Below are 14,648 nucleotides of genomic sequence, written 5' to 3' on the forward strand. Positions count from 1 at the left end.
TATATATATATATATATATATATATATATATATTATATATGTGTGTGTGTGTGTTTGTGTGTGTGTTTGTCGAAATGCACTATGCAATGGACTTTGACTAATGCAATGGGCTTGCGTTTTATCTATATTATTGTAGCAGATTGTGTAACTCATTTCAAGATGTTATAGTAGAGACCGAGTTTAATTCCGATTCTATCAGCTCGTTAGCTATAAAAATCTATTATTATGAATACCAAGGGGTCCCTGGTAAAGCACTCGCAAGTAAATTGACTTGTGTCAAACCCAGGTAGAGTTGGAGTTCTTTTGTTTATTTTATTCTGTTTTGTTTTGTTTTTGTTTTGTTTTTGTTGGAGCGTTTTGTTCGCTTGTTTTTTTAATTTTTTTTTTTTGGGGGGGGGGTTGTTTGTTTTTTTTTTTTTGTTTGTTTGTTTGTTTTTTTATATATACCTCTTCCTTCACTCGGGAAGCCGTGTCTGTTTGGGCTTGCGAAAATTATACGTAATGTTTCTTGTCTTTAAAAAAAAAGTTAAGCTTTGACTTCTTCTTCTTCTTTGATTTTATATTTTGTTATAGGTGTCAGGTTTAGATGCACATTTTCAAAAATGTATTATAGCGCTAAATAACATTGCCATCCGGAAGTAGAACGGACCAACCCACAAAATTATGTGTCACCATGAACTTTTATAGTCTGGTTAATACAGTTTAGTGAGAATTACTCATAAACGTGGATGGCAAAAAAACAATAACAAAGACCTGAGTGACGCCATCTACGTTCTATCTATCTAGAGCCGTATTAAAGACAATGCAATGCTCGGCATCTGTCACTCATTGCATTAACAGGGATGAAGCGTATAACCAAATTTATTATTTATGTAAACATCGTGTAGACATAAAATTTCGAGAATTTCACGCGACACAGCTATTAAGTTCGTGATCAAGTTGATTATTTCTCGATCCTTTGTTGAAATGACGCTACATACACAGCAACAACGCGCCGGGGTGTGTGTGTGTGTGTATGTGTGCAGTTCTTTCACGTAACAGCTGCTTCCAAAACTTTTAATTCAATACATTGAACGTGTACCGACGGGATTCTTTCATCAAATGTAACCCACTCAATGACTCAATGTCCTTATACACCGATATATCTGCTGTACAGACAAGAAGAATAAACTGCCTGCTATTTCTTTCTTTTTTCACTGTTAGTTGCGTGAGCACCGGCACTGCGAGCGTACGGGAGGGAACGCGTAAATACGTGTGTGCGTGCGATATCGGTCGGTCTCCTCAACTCGGCACAACCAACGTTGTTATAGCTTGAAAGACCCAGGCGTAAAGAAGAAGAAGCAAGCGAGTATTGAGTTGAGCGCGCGTGGTGACAATACAGAGGTGAGAAAAGAATCATTCATTCTTTCTCAGCTGTTATCGGTGACTGTTTAATCCACTTACTTACTAGTAGAAGTAGATAGAAAATATTATAGTTATAGCAGTAGTAGTTTGCCTTTGATAAAGAAAGGCAATTAATTCTATTTGTTTCCGCTATTGCCCCCACTCTTTTCTCTCTACTCCTCTTTTTTTAAACTTACCATGCGTGGATTTTTCTTATTCGCAAGGCTAATAATATTGTAATACACACACCCTTGATACGATTTCGCGTGGTGCAGACAGTTGGGGAAATTGTTTGAGTGACCCCCGAGTAAACTTTTGGATTCTATACGTTTTCAGTCGGGCTCGTGATTAATGGGCCGGAGAATGGATCTATAGACTTACTTCTGGATTTCTTACAAGTCTCAAGTTTCATATTATGATCTCATTTTTGGATTTTATTCTGCTGTTGTGAATTCATGGGAATACTTAGTTGATTTTTCTTCTCATAATTTGTGGTATTACGGAGTAAAAGGTAAGAGTTATTGAAAAGCGAAGACAGTTTTAAATCTCGACACTTCTATGCGTTCGTTCGTTGAATTGTTTTTGTTTGTTTGCTTTTTGTTTTTTGTTTTGTTTCGTTTTGTTTTTTTTTTTTGTTTTTTTTTTTTTGGTTTAATTTTGTTTTGTTTGGGTTTTTTTAATGATATGCTTTGTTTGGTTTTGTTAAAGTTATAATGTTTGTTTTTTTGTGTGTGGATGGGTGTTTTTGTTGGGGTTTTTGTTTTTTTTTTGTTGTTTTTTTTTGGGGGGGGGGGAGGTCTTGTAATGTTTTATGCTTGTTTTATTTTGATTCGCTTTGGCTTGGTTTGTATTTTTTCTTCTTGTTTTGCATTGTATTTGTTTTGTTTTTGTTTTAAATTTGTTGTTTTTGTTTGTTTTTTGTTTTTTTGGTTTGTTTTGTTTTTTGACTTGTTTGCCGGTCTTTTTTCTTTAGAAAAAAAAATCAGATTTTGACAATTCTGTTTGGCTATAGATAGAAACAAACATTCCAAATAGTATGAATTCGTGCTTAAAACACAGATTTCTATCATTATGTCTAGAGAACAGTAATATTTTTAATGGTTTATCATCTTCTTCCTTTATATATCTTTTTCGACACCACCCCCCCCCCCCTTTTTTTTTTCCCCTCCCTATCAAATATACATATATTATATATATATATATATATATATATATATATATATATATATATATATATAATAGCAGACACACCACCCCACCCCCCACCCCCCCACACACACACACACACACACGCACACACCTACAGACACACACACACAAACACTCACACACACATTTCATTGTGCTTGGATTGAAGTATGGAGAGTTCGTATCTCAAAAGATTCTTTTATTGTTACACATATTTTCTTTTCCAAGTCTTTCCTCACAAAGACCCCTCGTACACTAGATTCTACCACCTTCAATAAAAACACAAACCATGCTGCATTGAATAGTGTGTTAAAATCTTTCCCACTACATAATGTTTGTTGACTGAAAAGACCTCTAATTCTCCTTCATTAAGTAATAAAGAAGCTTATCATTCCCATCTGTGTGTTTAACAATTATAAATATGGTCATTAAAATTATGTCGAATGAATAATTGCTTGTCTAAAATCATTCAGATCGACTTGTACAAATTAAATCCTATTTCACTTTATGATTCTCTTTTTAAACTTTTTTAATACTCTTGTACGATTTTCTTTTTCCGTGGTTTAGTTAAGTTTTGCTGTTATTTTTGTTTGGTTGTTTTTGGGGGATTGTTTGGTTTTGTTTTTTGTTTTTGTTTTTGTTTTGTTTTGTTTTGTTTTTTGTTTTGTTGTTTTTTTTTGTTTTGTTTTTTTTTTTTTTTGTTTTTTTTTTGTTTTGTTTTTTTAGGGGGAGGGGGTATCTTGTAATGTTTTATGCTTGTTTGTTTTATTTTGATTTGTTTTGGTTTGGTTTGGGTTGTTTTTTTTTCTTCCTGTTTTGTATTGTATTTCTTTTGGGGTTTTTCTACACTGTTTTATCCAGTTTGACTTTCACTCTCTTAAAATCTACTCCTTTGTCAGTCATGCATGGCAGAGGAAAGAATATAATTTTCTTTGAAAAAAAGGAAAAGAAAAAGAGAAAAGAGAAGAAAAAACGAATAAAGAAAGAAAATGAAAGAGATCTTTAATTGGGCCCAAAGTTTGTTTGGGGTGTTTTTGTGCTGATGGTTCTTTCTCTTTTATAAATTTCTCTTTTTTTTTTCTTTTTTTTTCTCCTTTCTTTTTTCAATTAAAAAAAAAAATTAAGGGACAGACATTGTTATATTTATTATTGTTTGTTTGTTTATTTATTTGTTTGTTTACTGTCTTTATTTTGTAAATTTTTCATAGTTTCTATTAGCGAAAAGAGTAAGCGAAACTTATCTTGTACGATTCCATTTTGGAAGGTGGTGGTTGTGGTGACGGAGGTGGTGGCGGAGGTGGTGGAGGCATGTTATACGATCTTTGAATCAATAGGTTTGTAGATTGTTGTCTAGGTCACATTGTACCTACCATGATATCGTATATATATACTTAAAAGTAAAAGTATTATTTATTGATTAAAACATTAGGTCCCAATTAAAGATGAACTTTCGCTAGATAGTGTGGACTATCATTGAGGATCATTTTAAGTTTATGATAGCTCAATTGGTAGAGCACTCGTTTCACACGCAAAGGGGTCAAAATGAAGTCGAAATTTTTTTTTCTTTCTGACTCCTATCTTTATCCACTAAACAGTGATTGGATAGCTGGATATATTAGATCGGGTGGAAAGTTGTTGTACGGTAGACTACAGTCCTATCAAAAGGGTAACAAGCAGTTGCTAATGTCTGCTAAATGTTTTAGAAACTGGGATAAACATCGGTTCCATGGGCCGAATAGAGAGTATGCGTTTGGCTAAGAAGCTCACAATATTGCCATCCGGAAGTATAATGGACTAACACACAAAACTATGTGTAACCTTGAACGTTTATAGTCTGGTTAATCCCGTTTAGTGAGAATTACTCATAAACGTGGATGGCAAAAAAAATAAAAACAATAACAAAGCTGTATATTATGATGACTAATCTAAAAACAAGTTTATAAAGAATGTTTGCTCTGAACATGACAGGCCATAATATTGAAAATGGCATTTAATGTAATTATACCTGCATTATCTAAAAAGTAAGACTGATTGATTGAGTTACTAAACTGCCCGCCATGGAGCGACCTTGATATCTGATGAATGGTTACCAAATCGAACAAACAAATAAATATATAGATGAATAAATGAGATGAAAACGGGGATCAACAAAAAAAAAACAATACATATATAAATGAACAAATAAAAAAATCAATATATAAACAAATATATAAATCAATAAATAAACAAATATATAAATAAATAATGGCAAGTGAATAAACAAATGAATCAATAAATAAACAAATATATAAATGAATAAATAAACAAATATATAAATGAATAAATAAATAATAAATAAATAAATATATGAATATGGAAATCAACATGAGACTCGGGAAGATGGTAAAGTAAGCGAGAGTAGGGATGGATGGAAGGGATTTAACTCTGTCCTTACACCAAAGGGAAAAGATAAAGAGTCAAAAGTGTCTCGTCCCTGCGATTGGGATTGATCTTATATCCTAGGAATATCAAGTATTGGTTGTTGGTTTATTTTGACCTGTTAGATATCGATACGTGATAAAACAGACAATAATTAGTGCATAATTACTCACTTATTATACACACTAATCCACATCGCAAAATAACTCCCCCTCTCTCTCTCTCTTTCTCTCTCTCTCTCTCTCTCTCTCTCTCTCTCTCTCTCCCTCTCTCTCTCTCTCTCTCTCTCTCTCTCTCTCTCTCTTTATTTATTTATCTATTTCTCTTACACAAACGCACACACATACCAAAAAAATAATATTTTCATTTGGAATGACGAAAGGTGGTAAACAGATCATTGCCAACGAGTTCGAATAATAGCGTATTACTTTGTCTTTATCTTGCTTTATCCCTTTCCACTTCTTATTCTTATAAATGATTTATTTTTACACATCTGTATCAATTCTTGCCCCTCCTATGTATTGAGTGAATGTATTTGGTACTTAATTCAGTGGTTGAGAGATAAGTATTCGAACTCATAAATACGGGATCATTTTCCAGTATTGAGGCTTGTTGTTTTCTAACAGTCGTGTACTAAGTTTGAAGTTTGATTATCAGTAGAAATCATCAAGGCCTTACTATAAACGTTCAAGGTTCCACATAGTTTTGTGTGTTGGTACTTTATTTCCCACCTGGCGGATGTTGTGAGTATTTTACCTAAACGCACAGAATGAATAGCCAAATTCACTAGTAAATTCCGAGCGAGACAATCCAGATAATATACCGGGGCCAGAAAACATTTCTTTGTAACCTTTTTATCCGTCCATTACGCTCAGGATAAGGACAAGGCTGCTCAACAGGGTGAAAACACTTTCTTTCCTTTTCAAATTTGGCAACAAAAAATTACTAAAATAATTTTGATCTAATCTATCTATGAATTGAGATGAAACTCACTTGTCAAATATCTCTAACCCGAGACTTAAATGAAGTTTTAAGCTTAAGACCTTTAAATAAGTCGGGCTTCACCTTAATCAATAATTTATAATTTGAATAGTAAAGTATACTGATTAAACGAAACAGTAAAGCGTTTTGACAGTGTATGGCCGAAAGATCGTTTTGCTTTGAATAAGCCTATGCTTAATGCAATATCCGCATTTTGCCCTAATATCATTTTCTACACTTTTCGTCTAGAATTGATTTAAGGGCAGGAGAAAAATGCTGATGGTGTCCATGTTCTCTCCATGTCGCTTTCCACTATATAGATGGAAGGAAGTTGACATCACTCAACTCTCTGTTGTCGTTTTTAGACAGCCATTCTGGTGATCATTCCTCACTAAATTATATAAATCAGACTACAACCGTTCAAGGTTACGCGTAATTTTGTGTGATGGTGCGTTATATCAGGGTGGCGAAAGGTGTGAGTTTTTTTCGCTAAACTCATGACATCTTTCTTATCTGCGATTTTTCTTTTGTTTTTGTTTTCTGTTTTTTGATTCTTTTTATGATTTATGTGCTTGAAACTAAAACCCTCAACAATTTTTTAAAAATAAAATAATAATAATAATAATAATAATAATAATAATAATAATAATAATAATAATAATAATAATAATAATAATAATAATAATCTTCAATATCTATTATTAATCTATTTCTTCTTCTTCTTCCTTCTTCTTTCTTCTTCTTCTTCTTCTTCTTCTTCTTCTTCTTCTTCTTCTTCTTCTTCTTCTTCTTCTTCTTCTTCTTCTTCTTCTTCTTCCTCTTCTTCTTCTTTTTCTTCTTCCTCTTCTTCTTCCTCTTCTTCTTCTTTTCTTCTCCCTCTCCCTCTTTCTCTCTCCATGTATGTGGCGCGCGGTCTCTGTGGGTGTGTGTGTATGTGTGTGTGTGTGTGTGTGTGTGTGTGTGTGTAAATGTGAGTACGGCATCTACCCGATACCGCCCATTTCATGTCCATCTCCCAGCCATCATATTACTCCAAATTTTGTGAATATTGTCCCCTTGCAAAAAAAAAAAAAAAAAACACCAAAAAACCCGAAAAACTAAAAACTATGGCCCTAACACCAAAGATGAAACGCATCCTGGTAACTTTTCATTATACCTCTCTCTCGTGATCTCATGGGATTCATTTACAAGGAGCTCTTTTATCATTCTCATATATATATATATATATATATATATATATATATATATATATATATATATATATAATAATAATAATAATAATTATTACTATCTATCTATCTATTACTACTATCTATATCTATCTATCTATCTATCTATCTATCTATCTATCATCTATCACATCTATCTATCTATCTATCTATCTATCTATCTATATCTATCTATTATCTATCTATCTATCTATCTATCTATCTATCTATCTATCTATCTATCTATCTATCTATCTATCTATCTATCTATCTATCTATCTATCTATCTATCTATCTATCTATCTATCTATCTACTATCTATCTATATCTATTATCTATCTATCTATCTATCTATCTATCTATCTATCTATCTATCTATCTATCTATCTATCTATCTATCTATCTATCTATCTATCTATCTATCTATCTATCTATCTATCTATCTATCTATCTATCTATCTATCTATCTATCTATCTATCTACCCGTCTGCCCCATTGCCATGGTCTTCCCCTGTGTGCTACGAATGTTTCTATAAATGTCAGTTTCTTTCCCAATGGTGAATATGGGATATAGAGGAAGGGGGAGAGGGGAGGGCGACTGTACTATACTGCGATGAAACTAGTTCTTTACCCAATATGAAGGTGGCCCAAACTTGGGTCCATTTTTCAAAATCCTAAAAAAAGTGGTAGTAAACAATGAAGATAATTATCAATTGATTTGCAAATAAGGAAGAGAGAGAGAGAGAGAGAGAGAGAGAGAGAGAGAGAGAGAGAGAACTAGAGAAAGTGTATGTGTGTGTGTGTGTGTGTGTGTGTGTGTGTATAATTATGCATGTGTGAGTTGTGTGTTTGTTCATTACTAGGGCAAAGTCTTACAACAGGAGTTTATTGAACTCGTTCGTTGAAGCGGAGTGTTTCTTTAAAAGAGCGGAAGGATATGAGAATGGAAAATGGAGATTCTTTGTACTTCGGGTTTATTACATCAATATCTGCATCATCATCATCATCATCATCATCATCATCATCATCATCATCATCATCATCATCATCATCATCTTCATCATCATCATCATCATCATCATCATCATCATCTTCATCATCATCATCATCATCATCATCATCATCATCATCATCATCATCATCATAATCATTATCATCACCATCATCATTGATATTATCATCACTGTCATCAACTTTGTGATTAGCTTAAACATAATACGGATCAATGTATTGAAACTGTTATAGTAAGATTGCAGCCCTGTATTCATTAATTGAAAATTAAAATGTAGGATTTGTATGTACCGCTGTGTACGCAACATACAAGATTTTTTTTTAAATCAGGACAGCTCACTACTTCACGTGAACTATGAAAAGCAGAGAAAGAATTGGAAGGTGTGTGTGGGTTGGGGTGGGGGGGGGGGGGTGGCAGGGACGAAGAGAGACACTAAAAAGCTTCCGTTGTCTTCGTGTCAATACGCATTCAATTTTCTTTATTCCCTGGGCAAACAACGGGGTGAGTAGAACCATCACGATCTATGGTTTTTTTATAATGCGACCAAACAATTCATAATATGGTGGTTGGAATATGATTGCAATACACGTCATGACAAACTCACATACAAACACACGACCTATTCACACAACCGCACACACACACACACACATGTTCGTATATGCTCACACACACACACACACACATATACTCACAAGCAATTACACACTCTCTCTAACACATACACACACGCAAACACACATTAACACCCACCCCCACCCCCATCCCCTTCCCACACACATGCATACACACACACACACACACATACACAAATCAATCCTATAGATTTTGAGGATGTCAACAAACATAATTGGCACCATTTTGTGAAAAGCGCCAAACGCTTTGCCAATTCCGATGAAAACACATTACGATTTGCTGTTGAGGGATTCGTCCTTTTTACCAAATTCCTAACCATTCAAACACTCCCCATTGTCGTCATTCCTACAACTTGATCAATTCCTCTTCTACCGTTAACTAGTTAACTTCCGTACTCCGGAATAAAAATAATAAATGGCCAGAAAACTCGTCCTTCAAATATCGATCGATTTAAATACCCTCATGTCGGGAAAGACTCTCAAACCTGGAACTTCGCTAGGTTTGAGAGTTTTTGCCAAGATGAGGGTCATTTAATTTAATCAAATCGATTGAAATTTGAAGGACGAGTTTTTTGGCCAAATTTTTTAATATTTTTTTTTCTCTCCAGATTACAACAGTTAATTTAATGGGTTAACTTAGGGCAGCTCGTACAATCAGTCAAATGCCGTATATTTGTGGGATGATGATTCTGTTTACCACACAATCAAACAAGCGGTTTGATTTGTAAAATGAGACCAGCAGACCAAAGAAAAGAAAAAAAATCATAATGTCGTTTTGTTTACAAATCCAAAACATCATTTGTAGAGTAATTGTCATTATGGCGCCTGGGTCATTAGATTGTGATACAAGATCATTGAGTACTGATTCATGGGGAAGGAAGAAAACGTGAGCTTTTATATGACGCAATATCCAATATTGTGCTCAAAGCGCTTTACAAATGATCCAAGCCAGCAGTAACAATTAACAAGCAGGACGAGATAGAAGCATGTAAAGGCGTTTATCACAATTATTTCTACGACAGAGACAATACTCTTACCAGCCATGTACCCATTTTACACCTGAGTGTAGTGATAGAATGTGAATAAAGAGCTTTTTTTTAAAGGACTCTATTATGCGCGGCACCAAGCGGGACTCGAATCAACCAATCAAAAGCTTGTCAATGTTTTCTAGAAACCTAGGCCACCATGACAGAAATGATCAATAGCTTGTCGGTATTCTATCATGGCCGACGTGCACATATTTGCAGGTCTGATAACCAAACGCAATTATGAGCTTGATATAACATTGGTGTAATGGACAATATTTTGCGTTGGTTTGATAGTACACGTTTACAACAATGAGACCATAACAATTTTGCTTATCAGACCTGCAAATAAGTACACGCTGATCATGACTCATCTTTTGTACTTAATGGTCTTTCTTGGTGTGACAATCAATGGATTTCTTACACCTAAAATCTTTTCAATTCAGCTTTTAATGTATCCAAAGCACCAACAAGTTGTTAAGCCCATTTATTAGAAGAGCTTTTAAGTTTATATGTACCATGGTATTTTTTTTCTATTTGTTCACACATAAAAAAAAGAATGCTATACAGTAGAAATGTTTTATTTTTGTTTGATAGTATTGTCTTCTTCTCAATGTGTACCGCAGCTTTTACTGCTCAGAAGTGATTATTTGTTTTCCTGCACGATAATTCTAACGCCCACTGAGTCAATAAATTATTGTCTACACAATACCAAAAAAAAAAGAATTGAGATATCACTTTAACAAAAGAGTGCAATCCTGGTATTACGTAAAAAAAAAAATTTTTAAAGAAAAAGAACACTTTGAACATCACTCTCATGTCGTTTGGGGGTTCGGATTTCTGGTATGATTTTGTATTGCACAGCATGTCAAGCATGTAGGCTTCGCATGGTTTCTCATAAAACGTAGTTGCCTCCCGCGTCGATCAATTTCCCTTGGATATTTCCTTTTCTCATTTCACGAGAACAAAATTAAATGGTTACAGAACAGATAATCTCCCGCATCAAAAGGGGAAAGCCGGGGAGTTTATCAGGCCAGTGAAGTCGAAGTTTGTTCCAATTTTATAACAGGAAACGGACTGTAACAATTCCTTGCTACTATTTAGATAAGTTGGTAGTCCATAGAGTACTTTCATGCAGAGCGAATATTAATCCCAGCCACCCAATCACTGTTGGGTGGGTATAAATAATAATAATAATAATAATAATAATAATAATAATAATAATAATAATAATAATAATAATAATAATAATAATAATAATAATAATAATAATAATAATAATACTTTATTGCATCCCAAAAAGGAAATTTTTTGTACAGACGTGTTATAATTTACACAATAAGATAAAAATACAATGGAAATAGGATGTATATATAAAAAAGGAGCAGTTCCATAACCAGAGCTGCGCTTTATAATATGAATATGAATATATAAATGCCAGAAATTTAAAAAAAAAAAATATATATATATATATATATATATATATATATATATATATATATATATATATATATCCTGTTATACCGTTGAACAAACTCTTATTTGTATGTGAGGTCGTTCCTTCCAGTGCTATAGCTAACAAAGCTGAAGCATTTTTTAAAACCCATCGGTCCTTAAATAATGGCTATGCAAAAGTGATTTGGCATTGCACAGCATGACGATAATTTAACTGTCTCGGGCTCTGAAATAATATGGGGATTCACACATGAGTCGAATGGGACAACCTTTCCAAAGACTCAACACAGAGATGAGAGAAATTATATAGATCCGAGCAAATTTTTAAATTATCATTATCATTACCCGTCCTTCGTCGTCTCTTGCCTTTCCTAGAAATAAAAAGTCGAATATACAATTTTTACACTCTTGCTTTTTGGAATTCCGGACGTGTTCCCAATCGCTACACGAGCCTGCGAGTGCATATTGGGAACAAAATTCGAATTCCAAAACGCAAGAGTGTAAGAACTCTTTTATTCTTTACTCTCAATCGATTCCGATTTTGTCATCTTTTAATTAATGACATGTTCAAAAAATACTTAAATGATAGACTCTTCTTATTTAAAAATCTAATTTTTAGTTTAATGTAACGATTGATAGTAAGACGTCACAAATTATTATTTAAGCACGATATCATTACGCGTTACCATTTATGTGGAGGGTGGAGTAAATGTGGTACAAGCATGCATGAATCTTTTGTATATTTTTCTATTTATTAATCCCTCTACTTATCTATTACCTCATCCATCCACTATTCTTTCAAAACACCTATTTCTCCACTATTTTCATTTTTAAAATTTTTTGCTTTAGTCCACGCATTGTCAACCATCACTCAGTAAATTTATTTATTGATCATCCATCCATCCATCTGTCCATCCATCCATCTGTCTTTCCGAATGACACCATCAAACGACCGCCTCACTCACCATTACTGTTTCTTACCAGCCCGACAATAAGGCATGATTATTGGAATGCCATTAGGGGAATTTACTTATCAATTTTACCTCCTCTATACACACACACACACGCACACACACAACATAATATATATATATATATATATATATATATTTTAATATATTTTATATATGTGTGTGTGTGTGTGTGTGTGTGTGTGTGTTTGTATTATCAAAATAACCACCACCGTCATGAAGTGACAAACGCACATATACTCAAATAAACACATTCATTTAACGTGTACATAGACACCCCCTTCCTTCTCTCTCTCTCTCTCTCTCTCTCTCTCTCTCTCTCTCTCTCTCTCTCTCTATCTCTCTCTCTCTCTCTCACTCTCTCTCTCAATGTAGGGTTACATCTTCACATTTTGTAAAATATTTTTACTCTCTTCATCTCATGACTTATAGACAGTGACATCTATAGAGTATATGAAGTCCTAGCTTCTAAACCACTCTTCTTTTTTTTCCATCACCCAATAATTTCTCTTTCACCCCCCCCCCCCCACCCCCCCCCCCCCCCCCCCCCCCCCCCAACGTAACATTACATGCCTCTTCAAGACTGCTTTTTTTCTCCACCCGAGAACGCTAAAGACCTTCAAGAGAGACCCTGGGCACAGTGTGATATTTGGTTGGAGGTGATAATGACACCATCTAAGATAATGTTATTTGCCACATCCTAACGATGTCACCATATGACACGCCATAGCGTAGTGGCGGAAAAAAAATAATTTCATATTCAGATCAGGGTGGTACAGAATCTTTATATAGATAGAACGAAGAAGACGTCACTCAGGTCTTTGTTATTGCTTTTTGCCATCCGCGGATATGAGTAATTCTCACTAAACTGTATTAACCAGACTATAAACGTTGAAGGTTGCACATAGTTTTGTGTATTGGTACGTTATACTTCCGGATGGCAATGTTGTGAGCTTCTTAGCCTAGCGCATACTATCTATACTTATAACGATGCATTTTGATTTTCGACAAGACGAAGAGAGAAAAACAAATATCCTAAAGCACTTATACCTAGGATACCCGGCCTGCGCCCATTGTCGCCATTCCGTTTTTTTTTTCCCTTGAGCAAGACTCCTTGCGATAGACCGACTCTGAAGCAATATGTTCCCTTGGTGGTTAAATAGAATTTTATTTATTTACTTATTTGTTTATTTTCTAATTAATTTATTCATTTAATTCATTAATTAATTTTTGTATATACCTATTTATATATCTATATATTAATTTGATTACCATTTATATATTTATATCATTATGTATGTATTTATATATTTATCAATTGATTTATTTATTATAATGCCGAACCAGAAAGTGCAAAAAGAGTATTCATTGAAATAAAACTCCATATATAAAAGCGTCTGAAATAATTGATCTCATTATTTGTTCAGAGAATCATTAACCTTTTAATATAAAGGGATTATTGACACAAACTAGTCATAAAGAGGCAATTTATGCTTTTAAACAACGATATTTGAATTGCTTTCAACCTCTAATTTCTGTCATTATTGGTTATTTCTCTCATCTGGTTTTTACTATTGACATAACAGAATTGTCACCTGAATGCTTTGACAGCAATGTGAATAGCGATTCACGGAAAACATAATTTGATGTCAGGCTACAGTAAAATTGTACCTTGTCGGTTTAGAATCTCTCTGATTTACAAAAAGTAGTAGTAGTAGTAGTAGTAGTAGTAGTAGTAGTAGTAGTAGTAGTAGTAGTAGTAGTAGTAGTAGTAGTAGTAGTAGTAGTAGTGGTGGTGGTAGTGGTGGTTAGTAGTAGTAGTAGAAGTAGTAGTAGTAGTAGTAGTAGTAGTAGTAGTAGTAGTAGTAGTAATAGTAGTAATAATAGTAGTAGTAGTAGTAGGAGGAGTAGTAGTAGTAGTAGTAGTAGTAGTAGTAGTGGTGGTGGTGGTGGTGGTGGAGGAGGAGGAGGAGGAGGAGGAGGAGGAGGAAAAGGGAGGAAGACGGAGATTGAAAAGAAAAACGCCGCACCTTTAAATTCTACTTGTTGAATTGCTCGTATTTCTCTGAACTTTAAAGAAATTACTAGACAAATAAATTACTTGTTTCTTCTCGGTAAATCCGTGACTTAGATAACAGCAGATTTGTTAAACATTGGTTGTCAATTACAAACAAATAGTCTGGAGTGAAATGCCAGAGGAAAGTTTACAGGTGAGCCGATTGAACAATGTGTATGCCAATAATAATAATAACAAACTAATTTTAGTGTTATCGCTACAATTCTTTCTGTGGGAGTGAGCATTGCGACAGAATGGGCAGCGTAAACATTATTGAACATGATGTTTTCGTGTTTAATGTTAAAGATGCAATTGT

The 14,648-nt window shown here is 34.0% G+C and overlaps 1 protein-coding gene across 4 annotated transcripts in view; it reads left to right on the forward strand.

The window, feature by feature from the left end:
• The window catches only part of LOC144970922 (protocadherin-1-like), a 262,347-nt gene that overhangs the window by 160,582 nt on the left and 87,117 nt on the right, over positions 1–14,648 (forward strand). Inside the window, exon 1 of one of the 4 annotated variants that reach the window (XM_078911106.1) lies at positions 820–1,894. The exons of the other annotated variants lie outside the window; for them this stretch is intronic. The gene's annotated coding sequence lies outside the window, so the exon portion shown is untranslated. Of the gene's footprint in view, positions 1–819; positions 1,895–14,648 lie in introns of those variants that run through there. 4 annotated transcript variants of the gene reach the window in all.

The sequence above is a fragment of the Berghia stephanieae genome, chromosome 4 (assembly GCF_034508935.2).
Source record: "Berghia stephanieae isolate SIO BIC M18660-M18661 chromosome 4, UCSD_Bste_1.3, whole genome shotgun sequence".
Lineage (NCBI taxonomy): Eukaryota > Metazoa > Mollusca > Gastropoda > Nudibranchia > Aeolidiidae > Berghia > Berghia stephanieae.